Below are 16170 nucleotides of genomic sequence, written 5' to 3'. Positions count from 1 at the left end.
CAAAACTTATCTCTCCCTGTGGTGTCCCCCAAAGATCAGTCCTTGGACCTCTTCTATTTTTACTTTACATAAATGACATTCACCTTTTTTCTGATAAACTAAAATTTTATCTCTTTGCGGATGATACTAATATACTTTATGCTGATAAGAATCTTAAGGCGATCGAGCAAACGGTTAATGTAGAGTTGAATAACGTACATGACTGGTTAACTACAAATAGGTTGACATTGAATACAAAAAAATCAAATTTCTTAATTTTTCGTCCTCGTCAGAAAAAAATGCATTTTTCTCCACAAATAGGTATTTTAGATTGTGAGGCAAACCGAAGAGTTAGTTTAGAGCAAAAAAGTTATATCAAATATCTAGGCGTTTTAATTGATCAAAATTTGTCATGGGAAAACCATGTTGACTCTGCTATCGTAAAAGTAAGTAAAACAATAGGGATGATTGCAAAGCTGAGGTACTTCGTTCCCTCTACTGTCCTTGTAAATATTTACAATTCATTAATTCTACCTTATATAACTTATGGACTCCTTGCCTGGGGCAATGCGTCAAATGCTTATTTAAACAAGATTTTAGTTCTTCAAAAGCGAGTTTTGCGCCTAATCTATTTCACCGATCGAAGAGGGCATGCCATCCCTTTATTTGCCAAAGCAAAAATTCTGCCTGTTACGTTCCTATATTATGAAGCCGTAAGTAAACTTATGTTTGATGTGCACAACCAGAGGGCTCCCATTAATATTTTGAAACTATTTACTAAAACATCTCATATTCATACCTACAATACTCGATCATCCAAATCGCAGCTCTTTAGTACAAAGTACTCTAGACTTAACCTACAAAAAAAGGCTTTCTCGCGTGTTGGTGTCAAAATTTGGAATAAGATACCAAAAGAATTCAAAACGTTATCAAAACATTCCTTTAATAAACAAATAAAAACGTCTTTATTTCAGATACTAGATAATGAAGATTCTTATCTTGATGTTGAAAAGATCTCCTCTAAACTTAAGGACTGCATAATTAAAACAAATTGATCCGATTGCTTTCAGTACTAATTTATCTGCTTCTATACTTTATTGAACAACTATTGATGTATTTACCAGTTATGCTTCTCTTTATAATTTAACAATATCTAACTATTTAGTTTTTAATTTTCTTTATATATTGTAAATAATGTTTGTTGACGATTGACCCGCCTCGAATAGCAAATTTGCTATCTGCGGGTCAACATAATCTAAATTATTTTGTAAAAAAAAGAAAAAATAAAGTGTGTAAAGTGTGTGTGTAAAGTGTTATTCCTACCCCAACCTACTCGTCCCAAACCCCTTCCCTCCTTCACTTCGCTCTGCTTAAAAAAGGAAATTAAAGAGATGGATTCTGGCCGGTTTTGTTCGGAAACCTTTCTGTGAGTTATGTTTCTTATGAATCAAGAACATCGATCATTCCTACCTCAACCTACTTGCCCCAACCTCCCTCCCTCCCCCACTCCGTTCTGCTTCAAAGAGCGAATATAGTAGTAATCAGTTTGCTGGACAAATTTTTTATTCTTTTTGCTCTCGACCAATTAGCCCGCAACAGTTCTCACAGTTATTTCAAAAGCTTTTAATAAGAAATTTCTGCGAAAAATTTTGAAGTCATTCTGAAATTTTGTAGGTAACTGGCTTTTCTTTCTGTTCTGGTAGTGTTGCACTTTTTCTAGACCATGAAACGTTACTGTCAAGTGCAATTTCTTGGGCATTTTACTTTACTTCCAATGGAGAGAGGCATAAGTAAAAAGGAACAGCAGTGCTTAGCAACAGTTAGGTAAATATTTTCCATATAAGGTGATTCGATATATGAGCTGATTACCTGAGGTGAGTGAAAAAATTAGAACACTAGAAATGAAATATCCGGAGGCAAAAATTTGAGAGTGTGTCCACGAGAGCACCAGGCAGTCTACATGCCATCTCACTGGTTTCAATGAAACTTTGCCAGTTTAAAGGGTCTACCCCAAAACTCAAACAGACAAACTGGTTTCCGGTTTTGGTTCTTTCCGGGGGAGGATAGACCAACTCCTGGTTTCTCTCGTTTTCGCCGGGGAAATCGCTTCAAAATGGGTAAAATGTATGAAGCTCTCACTGCGATGCAACAAAATTTGAGAGGGGGTCAATGTTTAGTGACAGTAGGAGACAGACAACTCTGAAACGTCATGTAACTGTCAAAGAGTTTACATTTCTAGTAATATATTCCCCTCTCTCGCAACAGCTCAGCAGATAGTATTGATCCTATGCAGTGTACGTGTATCAGTTGTATTGCGTCCTCATAGTGATGCTACATAAGTGAGCGAGTGTCTAAAAATCCCTCAATTCAACCTAAAACTCGAATTGACTTACTAGCCAGGTGGACCACTTTGGATGGGCCCTTTAAAAAACACAAAAAGCTTATGCCTTTTTCTCAGAAAGCAAAGAAGTATCTTCTAAACGTGTGTCGGACAGGGGAGGAAACTAGTAAGAAGTATGGCTTCTCAAATATGGAGTTTAAGAGACGACACCAGCCAGAAATGTTGTATAGGACAGACTGGTTGATAGAGCAGCAGATCGCTTGATACTTCAGCCGAATATCTGCCTTGAATAAGGACGAAGAGGTTGATGCAGATGATCTAGTTTCAGAAACTGACCGAACAATCAGAAGGGACCTTGAAAAATTTAGACGAAGACTGCAAGGGAGGGTACAGCTGGCAGCTGCCACAGGCTATAAAAAAAATACAGACTTTTGCATCTCACTTTCCTCTCAAATTTATTGTCTTTACCCACGAAAACAACTGGATATATCCTTGGGTTTTTTCGTCACGGGAAATTTGCAGGATGCCTACTGGTCAAAATATTGCTGGCTCATTCTTCGAGTCACGCAATTCAAAGTCGGTAAGTCAACTTTGGCAACACTCGATCGAGAGAGATGCAGATTTACATGTAGATATAGCATGCTTAAAAAAAAGGAAGATGTTTTACGATCGAGGTAAGCACATACATATAAAGACTTAGAGAAGATTCTGAAATTTTTGTCTAGCAGACAGCATGAACAGCGAAAAGTATTCGGGTCACGATGCACATCGTGATGCACATGTTAGTTTTAACGGAGTTCTGCATTGAAGTGTTCGATGGCGGTAAGTGTCAACGACAACACTATTTTACTTTATCTCTGGAATAGTAGCACAGTTTTTGAATGTAAAAGAGCTATTGGTATTTTCTCTCAAGCAAGAGGGCAGATGTTCGCGGTCGTAAAAGCCGAACACTCCGCATGTGACTTTAAAATCTCCTGAAATGAGCGGTAACAAATCATAGCCTAATGAATGTTTTGTGCCGTACAAAAGCCACATTTGCAGATTTTAGTAAATCTCCAAAGTAACAAACGACAAAAGAAAGAAACACTACGATTTCCCATCAACATTTCGCTTACACGCATCTCTCTTGACGTGAAATTAATTTCCATTCCTTAAAAAAAATCTCGAAAATTGTTCACATTTCTTAGCTTCCTTAATGAACCATCATGGATAACAAGCTGTAACATATAGAGGTTTATAACATAGCTAGTAAATTTGTGTAATCAAATTCAATTGCACGAGCGTGCTTCATTGAAGAAATGTAAAATGGTTTCCGTGTTTGCATAACCTGATGTAAACGCGCGGGAGGTTGGGAGAACACGAGATAAGCGTAGGAAACCACGACGCGAAGCGGAGTGGTTTCCAGCTTATCGAGTGTTCTCCCAACCTCCCAAGTGTTTACATCAGGCTATGTAAACACGGAAAACCATTTTACATTTCTTTTATAAAATAAGTAATGAAAGAGGAATGAAAACCATGTTTACATACGCTCATGTAAAATGGTTTTATGGCCAATCAGAGCACGCGTACTGCTAGAATTATTTTATAAATTCCTATTGTGCACGCTCATGACGTCACAAACAAATCCCTCGAGAAAACAAATTTTCCATCTGGTTGAAAATGTTATAAAACAATTGGTTCATGTGTCAGCTGTGCCTTCATCGAGATATGAAGCGCTTGGGAAGTTTAGAGAGCACTCAAGAAGCCAGAGTTGCTATCACTACGCCTCAAGCAACTCTTACACATCTTTCATGCTCTCCAAACTTCCCGCATGCTTCATATCTTGAAGAACACACGCTGACGTTTGAAGCAATTGTTGGCCCAAGTGATCTCTGAGAGCCAGAATTGCGTGACAGGTGTAGTTGATAGAAGCTTCAAGTCATAATCACAAATTTATGAAATGATGGATTATAAAGGGTAATTAAATTAGTGTGGTAGCTTTCTGGCAAGGAGAGATAGTTGACCTCAAAGTTATCAAATATTAGATGAATCAAATAAAAACACAGTCATTTCTTTGCTTCTTTTGATTGACAAGCCATCAATTAAATTGATTGATATTTGCATCCTATATTCATTATTGGCTTTTCATATCCTATTTCCAGCTTTGTCTCCTGCATCTAAAAGCTGATAGTAGCCACTTAGAAGCCTGCTGATACTCTACCAACAGTATAAAAAGTGCTTCTTTGTTTTGCTGAGAAAGAAATGCAAAATTCCACAAAAACCCAAAAGCTACGAACATATTCAACAACGATCTATTCTTGCCCAGTAATTTGAGCAAGGATTTTTCTTTTTGCTTTTATAGAGGGAGCTGGGTTTGTGATTGATATGTGTCAATCAATGAAGTTTCAGTCAGATAGAGAATATTTAGGTCAAAATTATAAAGATACAGGATACTTGAAGAAAAATTCAATGGAATGGAAAATATTTTAAATAGATGATTGCAGAATATCTAATTGGAACTATAGGGATACAAACTGCAGGAATTAATGGAATACAGGATAGTTAGGCCAATAGTTCATAGGAAATGGGATAATCAAACTAATTTTTTCTTGGAAACCTGCAAATAATACATTCAAACCTACAATCAAACCTGTTCTAAGTAGCCTTTTTGTATTTTCCTCCACCCGACACAAGACACAATAAAATTCCAAACACTGCAATCAACAATTCATAATGTAATTGGTGCATTTTAATTATTTATTAAACCATTTTTTGTATGTATAAATTGTGTGTAAACATAACATCTCTTCTTCTGATCAACCTACATGTATAAATAATGAATGACATGATATGCAACAAATTTGCTTGCTGATAATTTCACTGACAACCTAATTGTATAGTATATATATATTTTTTTCAGAATTTCAACACATTACAGAGTGTATGTATTTGAATGGATACCAGGGTGCCAGCCCAACTGCCAATCAAGTTGCATGTAGGTATACATATACATCACAAATTACAAATTTCATTCCTGTTCTAAAGATACAACTTGTCCATATATACAAATATATCTGATTGCATTGGCAAAAACATGCCCATTATGTCGCAAGATTGACATTTGAGTTCACACCCTGCCAGAGCTTAGCTAACAGGTGAACACCCTGTGGTTGGAGGCTTGTTGAACATCCAAAGCAGCAGGCTTAGCAGAGGCTGCAAAAACCTGATTTTTAGGTTTTGGTTGAAGGTGGGCATTGCCTGCCTTCAAGCCAGCCTGGTTGAAGAAAATGCAGGAGATTGAATGTTTAAGCTAGTGCCCACATGCAGCCTGGCCATCAAACAATCCAAACAATGCAAATGACTCTGTATGGAAACCTCAGGGGGTGGAAGGGATAGATTTTTGAAACCCTTTGGTAGACTGGCATTTTTCTCTGAGGCTAGAAAAGACTTGTCTTATTCCTTGTGGTTGAAAGCCTGCATTGCAAAACTGGTAATCAGCCTTGCAACCTGTCACACTTCAACCCCTGAAGAGGGGGGCATGGGGATGTTTGGTTTTGCAGTTTCTAACAGAACCCAACGCCCTCCTCACTAAGCTAACACTCCATGGCTGGAGGGTGGTTGGGTGTCAAAAGCATGCCTTTGGAAAAGAGAGCTCAATTGACATTGCAAGGTTTAATCACTGGAAAGCTGGCATTGCCCACCTTCAAATGAGCCTGGCCAAAAAAAGTGCAGAGGGCTTTAAACATTAAGGCTAGTAACCAAATGTAACCCAACCACCAACCTTCCTGAGGGGGGGTTGCAAATGGCTTTGTGTGCAAAGTGGGTAGAGTAGGTTTTTGACTTGCAAGTTACAAGGAATTTGTTTTTTGCATAAAAGTGGACATCTTGTTTTGAGTTGTTATGAGGCTGGATTTGTTTTATACTTTGTCCGTATATTCATTTCAGACTCATACTTCATGGCATCACTTCTCATGCGCTTAATCATTTTGGCTAGGGGTGGGGTGGGGTTAAAAATGTTCAATTTTGAAAGTTTTTTTCTACGGTATTCACTTTGAGTTTGTTGTTTTTTTGGGTCTGTTTTGGTGAATTCACTCAGATATAACTAGACATATACATATACATGTACATATACACACCTGTTTTGAAATAATGTCATTTGAAAAAAATACATGAAATATATATACCTTTTGTTTTCTCACCAAAAAGTGTCTCTTTTTCTATGTTTATGAATGAACTATGTTATAAGCCACATGAATATGGTTGTCAACTGCAACATCAGTGACCACATATTTGTATTACTTTTGTACAGAATTTGTTACAAATATTAGTGAGATCATAAAGTGGAAATGCAACAATTTCAAGATAAAGGTAATTTGCACCAATAAATTCAAAACTTTAAATCCTTTTTTTACCATGGGGCAACTTAGAAGAAGAGGGAAAATTCTCTAATTACATCGCAAATTAACTTTCTAATGATTAAATGCTCTATGTAATATGCCACAAATGTGGTTGTCCATTTTATTATTACTGACTGCATATTTCTCACATTTCATTACAAAATATGTTGTAAGTTATATGCAGGAAAATAACAATCTTGGTTTGTTGGAGAATTTTGTATTTGATCAACAAATTGTGCTGTAATTGATGTTTTATTTGATTTACTTAATCATCTTTTTGATATTGAATTGATATCACTGACTATTACTTTTTTACAGAATTTGCTGCAAATGCTGTAGCACAAATGACCAGCAAACAACTAGCAGATAGGAACAGAGGTGATGCACCAAGAAATTCAAACTTTTAAAATCCCCCTTTCAACCTGGGCAACTCAGAAAAAAAGGTCTGCAAAGTTTAGCATAATGATTAAAACCTTAGTGAAGATGGAAAGTCATTTATGCCTAAAATATGAACCACAAGTGCTAAAACCCACTGACTACTGCTAGCACAAACAATTAATGTATTATTTTGTTCATAAATTGACTTGTCATTCACATGAACCCAAATCACCTGTGTTGTTGCATCAAACAATTAAGAATGTTAACAATAAATCTCTGGTGCAGTGAAACAGAAAAATAGCACTGACTATCAATTGCCTTTTACAAAAATTAACTGTTAAATCCAACACTTTGAGTAGGGAATTTGAACAAGACCTTGGCCCCAGGAACAAACTAATCTTCAAAACTTCAAATGCCTGAGGAGGTTGCTGTGATAGGGGGATGTCAAAGCTCCAAATTGACAGATAAATGTTTATGTACCATACCCAGCCTATGAAATTTGATCAAATCTTATCAATCCTAACAGAATGAGCATACATTTTAATTCATAATTCCTTACTTGCACATTACACAGAACATCCATTCGTTCAGCAGTGACATCATGAACATCCTGAAAACAGTTCTTCCCACAACACACACACAAAAACTCCAACTTATAAGAAAGTTTTTTCCTTTAATCCAATCATAGAACACCAAACATCCAAAAAATCTGCAAGATGTCTGTCAATTGAAATTTTCATTGAAAAGAAACTTAACTTAAGTACTCAGACTTGAATGCAATTTTTTTTTTGCAGAACATGCTACACAGGCAGCAATGAGGAGAAGATATGTACAATGGCACTGTAAGAATATAGTTATAAAATAGCTTGTAAATTACTGCTTAATTCTGCTTACAATAAACAAATAATACTGTTGCAAGACAGTTCAGTTTGTTTCAAGTAGGATTTATGTTCTTAACACTGACTATATCAGCTGTTTCTGAAAACATTTCTGTGGAAAGATTTTAGATGCCACAGTCGCCTTTCAATTCATTTCTAGATCAATTCAAGAAAATTAAGTAATCATTAATAGTAATGATTCAAAATTTATCAAACATTCACACCCAACTCAATTCCATTGGTAATCTGTTGTGCCAATCACCAGCCATGATAAGTGAATTTTTTTAATTGATTCCTAGAATTGAAGATTGCCAATAAAGCTAAATAATGGTAACACTTTTCAAATATTTTCAATAGAAAATACAATCTTAATCCTTTAACTCTGAGGATCTCATTGGCAACCCTCCTAACTGTCTGTCATACAGTTCCTTTCATGTTCAGTTAGTTTGGAGAATTTGGTATTGGATCAAGTAATAATCTTCTAATTAATATTTGTCTTTATTCTCATTACTTGTCTACTTGGTATTGCATTGATTTTGTAAGGAGAAATTGTGTCTTGGTCAATGGATCCTGGGAGTTAACGGGAACTAAAAAAATTCTTTAAAACCCTAAGTGAACTTTTGGTACAGTGAGAAACCCAATTCAACATAGTGTAACATCTTAATTGTGTATTCATTTGATCATTTTTTAAAAGATTTAATTCACTGACATCACAAATGTAATCTAAAAAGCAGGTTTCCTCTGTAGATCTTGTCAACTATAAGTATGTATTTAACCCTCTCCTCCCTAGCATCAGTATGAATAATCTCCATACTACTTCCTAGACATTTCCCAGGGTTCTGACAAGGAGAATTTGTTCAACAATCGAGAGCTTCTTTAGTTGGTGATCATATCCTTTATTCTCATGACCTTAATGTTTGGTTCAAGGGTGATGTTGTTTGGAGAAATTAGATGTTAGTCACTCTTAGTGGTTGAAGGGTTAAGGTGGATCACATCATTTTACAGACAAATTATCTTTCTTATATTTCACAGAACTCACAACAAAACAGTCTTTGTTAATCATATGTTGGAGGTGTGCAAAACAGTAAGTTTGAACTCATGTAGTTTACAATTAAATTCAATCACAACTACAATTAGACAAGAAAGGCAATTACCATTGATAGTTAAAACACAAAAATTTACATTTACACACTAGAGCAATAATCATACACCTTTGTGAAGTTTTTATGCCCACTTAAAATGTCATTTATTCTTTCTGATGCGCTCCTTCTGTTAATGACTTCTTTTCCCATAGTTTGCCACATCAAACCTTGAGAACATGTCAACAACGTCTGATGAAAATGATGCTGAGGACGAATAAACCAGATTCTGCTTCATTACCTTCCTAGTATACTCTTCTACACCATTATGTACTGAGCTTCATATCAAAATGCTGCATTATATGTTAATTGCATAACTTCAAACATTTGCAACCTGATAGAGCCTATACATGACCTAAAGAGCTGCACAACACTGATTTAATGATAAGTCATCAATGCATTCAATTTCAGAATCCAATAACAAATTGTGACAGTTATGACAACCCATGTTTTTTTTAAATAAAATGATATCTTGTTAATCAATATTACTTCTCAAAACTGGCTGTCACTTAAATGAAATAACATATTAGTCACACAAAAGGCGTCCGAAGCAAGTCTCGAGAAAAAGCAAAACGATGAATTCATGAAAGCGTCACATGATGCGTGACTCGGTGTTAATTAAGTTACGAGAGGAACCATTGTATGAGAATTTGAACACATTATAAGGAATAGTATGGGGAACGAAATTTCATCCATTTATAAGAAGAAGTCAAGACTGCACGCTACGATTTGGACCGTTGTCCACGTAGAGGTAGTTTGCGCCCGAAAATCCTCACAATTGGCATTTTTCTCAGCCAAAGTTGCAACAGGAAGAACAGTGATGGCCCTAAATCACACAGTAAGGTCATGAGAATAAAAGAAATGATCACCAAATAAATAAGCTTGGAAACGATGGTCTTTTTCTGTACAAAATGATTTTAAGTCGACGATAATATTCACTCTTCAAGCCTTTGAACTGTGATTATAATACGTACATCTTAATGCGACCAAAACAACACACCGAATGACAAAAACATTTATAAACTTTAACTAAACAAAATTACCTTTTTACCATGCGATGAACAATTGTCGTAAAAATCATAGTTCCAGTGTTCCCCTGTTTTGTATCCTACTTGCCAGCAATCTTAAAAGCAATTTCCACATGGAAATTCTTCATCTTGACTTTCCTCTCTCTTTTTTTTTTTTTTTATCTAAAACCATTTCTATTGTCAACGAAAGATTCACCATACAACAATAAACATATTCCAAACTTCGACGCCATCGTTTAGCTCGTCGTATGTTTCGGCTCTTTCCTGCAACAAACCGGCTGCGCATTAAGATAGATCTTCTTTCGCAACAATCTCGTTACTAGGAGAGTAATATTCACCAATATTCCCCCAGCAACAAACCGGTCCAACACTACCAATTGCCTCGTCAGGCGACACATTCAGTCAGTTGCTTTTAGCATCTCATACCCTCTGTCTGATAAAATCGAACTTCCACTACAAATCATACCTGATTTAAAACGACGAATACAATCTAAATGGAGACTTTTCTTTCTCTAATTATCGATGCTACATTTTAAATATACAGGTAAATTCTCAACTAGTCTCTAAGAATCAAACACCACTTATAAGGGCCCAGCTGCACTAGGAAAATTTTGCCAGTCTTTTCAGGGAAAAATCTGTCTTCTCTTCAGTGAGGCAAGTGCGCCCGGTAATTTTTTATCCTACCAAATTTTGTGACTCGTTATCAGTCTCGAAAAGCATTGTTCTTCTGCTTCGGAGCTGAAAAAAAATTTTGTCAGGTGTAACATCTGATAGATGTTTCGATTTTACAAGCCAGACCATCAAATAAAGAGCGTTTAAATTTCACCTTCTGAACCTACCTTTAAGACTGAGTACGTCTTTCGTGCCCACCGAAGAGCGCGGTAAAATAAAAGTCGAAGAGCTCTCTAATTTAAACAATTCTGGATTTCTTTCAGTTGTGAATACGAAAAAGGGAAAAGAAATACAGACGAAGAAAACGTAGCCGTCATAAAGAATTAGTTATCCAAGAACGTTGTTGTCTTTGAATGGTATACAGAACCGCGTTTTATTTAATTATCCCATCTACCGATTAGTCAAATATTCTTAGCTTCCACGACCACTTTATCGAGAGTCTGCACGCAAAGAAGACTTCTGTTAACAACCTTAAAGCTGGATCCGGGGGAAACAAAAGACAGCGAAATTCAACGCCCAGCCACCGCCTGAGGACTCAGCCACTCAAATCGGTTCTTCTCGAATTTCAAGAAGAAAATGACATTTTGCTCATCGCAGTGGTTCACGTATAAGTAATATGTCGTCTATATCAATGACTAGAGCTAAGAAACCTACATAAGTCGCAGAATCAAGACTTAACGCCACGATTTTCTGGGAACGGCACTCCCAATAGCAGCAGAAATTTAATATTTAGCAAAGAAAAAAACACCTAGCTCTCTCGAAACTGAACTTTCTAAATCTCAAGCTCTACAACGAATCGTTACCTTCCTGGCAGAACTCGTTGGTCCTACAGTTCATTTCGATCACAAAGTCATCGTGCCTAATTCGCACTTCGACATTCCCAATCCTTTTAAGTACTTTGAATGTGAAACCTCGTGTAGCCTCTTCAGTTCCATTTAGACAATGCGCTCGTCCCAATTTCAACCCGAAGATAACCGATTGGCACCAGCGACCAATCGCAAGGAGTGACGAACCACCTGTCACAGATACATGTCAAGTGCTTTCCTCACCCAGTAAAAAAGCCTACAACGCAATGCTTCAACTCCATCAGCAGCTCACCAAAATCGTTGAAATGCTTGCTATACAGCGAAAGAAAAGTTCTCTTACCCAACCTCAAGTCTCTCTTTTCGATGATGGCTGTCTGAAGTATGAACCCTTTCAAACAGCTTTAGGGTCTCATGTTTCGCGAAAGTCCACGCCTGACGAGTAGTTTAATTTCTAACTTAGTTTTCTCTCTCACTCGTGAAAGCAGCAGTTCATTCGTAAATCACACTTGAAGTCGCATCCAATGCACTTCAAGTAACCCAGTAACAAATTGACGTGTTATTCGTCAATTTCATCCTTTTTTTTTTTTTTCGTTGCTTGAATTCTAAACTTGTATGCTGGTTAATTTCTGTTTTAATTTATCCACTTCTATCCGCCGATCATTTGACACTCGCTGCCAATCGAGGCGCGTGCAAATTTTGTATACATTTGTTTGATAAGACTACACAGTCATGTCAAAATTTTTCATTCTAAATAGAAATGAACCGGAAAAAAGAGAAAAATGAGAATGACGTGCTCAGAAATTTCAATTCGCTCTTACTTCAGTTGCACGAATCATGATTTTACGTTCCAGTGTCACTAGTGTCCCGCGCAAGCACCAACATACGCCCTCCTATAGGTTTTTGCAATTCATACTTGACTTTCGTATATGTAACCGCTGTAGAGCACCACATCGTGCACGAATCCCACACGTACATTCTAATTTAGAAAAAGGTGTTATATTTCTTGACTAAAGCTAATAGGTAATTTAGCATAACCCATAACAAGTAAGAAGTATAAAAGAGAAGATAAAATAAACCTACAATAGCTTAAGACAGGTCGCTATTGGCCTCTTTAAAATAGTTCGTCTTAATGAGTCTATTAAACATATCAAAATCATTCTCTTTCCTAATGTAGTCCGGTAAACCGTTCCATATCTTTGGAGCTGCCGCAGTGAATGATATGTCCCCAAGAGTGCATTTGAACTTAGCGGTAGAGTCTTGCGAAATAACGCCTACAAAACTCCGCATGTTATAGCGAGAACATTGTTTTATATTTATGAGGCTTAAAAACGTAGGCCCCATATTGTGAATAGTCTTGAAAGAGATCACAGCGATTTTATGGCAAATTCGGAACTTCACCGGTAACCAATGCAGTACAAGCAGCAGTGGGGTAATATGACAGTATCTGGGTGTATGGGTGATAAGTCGCGCGGCGGAATATTGAAGACGTTGTAATTTGGAAAGACGAACAGCAGGTACACCATAGAGAAGTCCATTAAAGTAATCAATGCTTGTCATGATCACGCCTTGTACAAGCAGTTTGGTGGAACAGGCTTCAAGAACTTCCTTATTTGTCTGATGTCATGCAGGTGATAGTAGACTGATTGACTAGTCATGTTAGCCACAAGTTGCTCAAAAACCTTTTCAGACTTTGGGGCATATTTTTGCCAAAACTAAGGATCCTGTCACGAAAGAAAAACGAACCGACGCCATTTATTCTATTCCTTGCAATGACTGTGACAACGAATACATCGGACAGACCAAACGTCAGTTTTGTACACGTTTGAAAGAGCATCAAAAAGCGGTTTTCTTTTGCAAAAAAGAAAATTCAGCTTTATCGGACCACACATGCCTAAATAACCACACTATTGGGTGGGATAAGTCTAAAATTATCCCCACTAATCGGCGTTACCACCGGCGCCTTTGTTTGGACGGCTTGGCATATTAACTCCGCCTATGCTCCATTAAATCGTGATGATGGCGGCTTACTTCCTGACGCCTATTTACACCTCGTCTGGAAAAAGGCAGCTAATTAGTGAACGTATGAAAGGACCTCTTGTTGCAGCGTCTAGATCACTCCTGATGAAGGCACTAGACAGGAGTGTCGAAACGTTGGGTCTATGAATTGTAACTTCTTCGGTTACATTTATTAAATCTGTAAACCAGAGTAGCATCAAACCATGTTTGGTTGTCCACCTGGTTGCCATGTCAACTTTAATAGAGTTTACTGGGGTTTTCATTCCAGAACGAAACACTCATTCTGGACGACCTTTTGTAACTGTATAATATAAACGCGGTACGACTCTTATATCTGTATAAATCCTCTTTAAGAGCGAGGGAAGCATAAAAAAACACAGAAAAGGACACAAATACTTGTTTATGCAGGCTAAATTATCTTGCATGTAATCGCGGTATGAAATTCATTTCGTTCCGGAACGACACTCATTTTGGAATTATGTAAAGGGTCCCTTACGGACGGAACATTAGATTTTTGAGGTGGGGGCGACTGGGGCAAATCACAAATAGTAGTTTGTGCGGAAGGGCCCTTTAATACCGTGGGCATAATTACGCGTATCGCCAGCGGGCGGGAAGCCAACAAAGTGTTCAGGCATTAGTATAGAAAATTCCGCCTCTGTCTGGACTTCTGGTAGCGTATTGACCAATTCCTAATCGAGACTTAAGTCTGGCGGGACGCGTAATTTTGCTCGCGATTGTAAGTAGCCTACTTACCGGAGCCAGGCTGTGTGAATTTTCCAGACATCTTGAGTACTACTTGTGATACACGCTTGCCAATTCCCTTATCGGCTTTTGGAATCGGCTTAACCCTACTATTGCAATGGCTGGACACCTCTCTAGGCACTCTACATCTACTATTGGAACCACGACTCCACCCCACATCTATGTGTGGGGCAAATTGTAAAATCATCGTCTCGAAGATGCCGGCACGCGACAAAATAAGATGAAGTGACTTGAAATGTCTTTTTTACAACTATGCAAAGGAATGACTTGACATATGCAACTTCGGTCTTCACTGTAACTAAACCCACATTTTCCACCAGCGAACGATTTAAATGAACAGTAAATCTCCATGTTAGTTGAGACGCATAAACAACAGATCAATTAGCAAAATCAGTTTGTTGTTCGTCAATCAAATTGACTTTTGTAACCATTCTTTGACTTCCGCCGCCAAAGGAATCATTGATGGATCTGGACATTTTAGTTTTTTGAATGCAGTAATTCCAGAAAGGTTTTTTCTAGATATCATGCAAAGAGGAAAAAAACCCATCTCTTGGTGTTTCGGAGGTTGATTCATCTTTGAATTTATGTGTCACGCTTGTCGTGCAACTGATTTAATAAGATGGATAAGATATATAATCTGGAAATCAATTCTGGGTAGAATGTGGTAGAGCATAACGTGATCATCGAAACAGCTCATAAAATCGTAAATAATTAAGGTAAGAGTGTTATGTTAGATTATATTTTACAAATTCTAGTGATTTATGCCAGTAAACGGTGGCGATAAGGAGGCACATCATGTATATTTCATAGTCGCCAGGAAGTAAATTTTGCCGGACTTTGAGTTCGTCTCAAGATAGAACAACACAAATACACAAGGAAATTTTTACAGTAACTTTTTATCCAACCTTTTGTCTTCTAAAAGCTTGAAGCTCAGTAGATTTTTTCATATCGGTCATTGTTAAATCTGTCTTTGCTTGGATGTTACTTTTCGATATACAATCCAATGAACGAGAATTTTTACGGTGCGTGAGATACTAACTTAACAATCCAATGAAAGAGAATTCTTATGGTGCGCGAGATACTAACGTAACAATCCAATGGAAGAGAATTTTTAAGATGCGCGAGATACTAGCGTAACAATCCGATGAAAGTGAATTCTTAAGGTGCGCGAGATACTAACTTAACAATCCAATAAAAGAGAATTTTTAAGGTGCACGAGATACTAACGTAATAATCCAATGAAAGAGAATTCTTAAGATGCACGAGATACTAACGTAACAATCCAATGAAAGAGAATTCTCAAGGTGCACGAAGTACCAACATAACAATCAAAATTCTTAAAGTGCGCAAAGTACTAACGTAGTAATCTACAAAATGGAATTCTAAAAGCGTGTGTGGCACTAACGTAACATTCGGAAAAAAAGAGAATCCCAAAAGTGTCCAGGATACCTAAGTAGTAATCGATTGAAAGAAAAGCCTTTGGTGTGCGAGATACTAACCTAGCAATCGAAAGAACGAGAAACTTAACGTGCCCATGATAACAATATAGCAATCGAAAACAAGAGCAGCCTAAAAGTGTGAAAGATACAAAAGTAGCAATCCAATCTAAGACAATGCTAAAAATGCGCAAGACATTAAAGTGACTTTTGAATGAAAGAGAATCCTGAAAACAAATCAACTAAGAGATAGTCCAAAAAGCACGCGAGAAACTGGCGTCTTTATCGAATGAAATATAATTAAATTTCTTAAAGTGCACCAGGTCTTAGGGTAGCAAACCAATAACAGACAATAGCAA

General features: G+C 37.1%; 2 long non-coding RNA genes across 3 annotated transcripts in view; both read left to right on the top strand.

Moving 5' to 3' along the window:
* Positions 1–2879: 2879 nt before the first annotated feature.
* Positions 2880–16170, top strand: part of LOC113668393 (uncharacterized) — a 119997-nt gene continuing 106706 nt past the window's right edge. Inside the window, exons 1-2 of one of the 2 annotated variants that reach the window (XR_016179961.1) lie at positions 2880–2994; positions 5220–5294. This is a non-coding gene — a long non-coding RNA (uncharacterized LOC113668393). The remainder of the gene's footprint in view (positions 2995–5219; positions 5295–16170) is intronic. The other variant, XR_016179958.1, reaches the window with a different exon arrangement.
* Positions 7038–9983, top strand: LOC149039911 (uncharacterized). The gene is made up of 4 exons (XR_016179953.1): positions 7038–7139; positions 7869–7916; positions 8985–9036; positions 9247–9983. It is a non-coding gene; the product is annotated as an uncharacterized LOC149039911 (long non-coding RNA).

The sequence above is a fragment of the Pocillopora damicornis genome, chromosome 9, assembly GCF_964200805.1.
Source record: "Pocillopora damicornis chromosome 9, jaPocDami1.2, whole genome shotgun sequence".
In the NCBI taxonomy this organism is placed as follows: domain Eukaryota; kingdom Metazoa; phylum Cnidaria; class Anthozoa; order Scleractinia; family Pocilloporidae; genus Pocillopora; species Pocillopora damicornis.
Note: the sequence above shows the minus strand (reverse complement) of the source record. Positions and strands in the feature narration are given on the sequence as shown.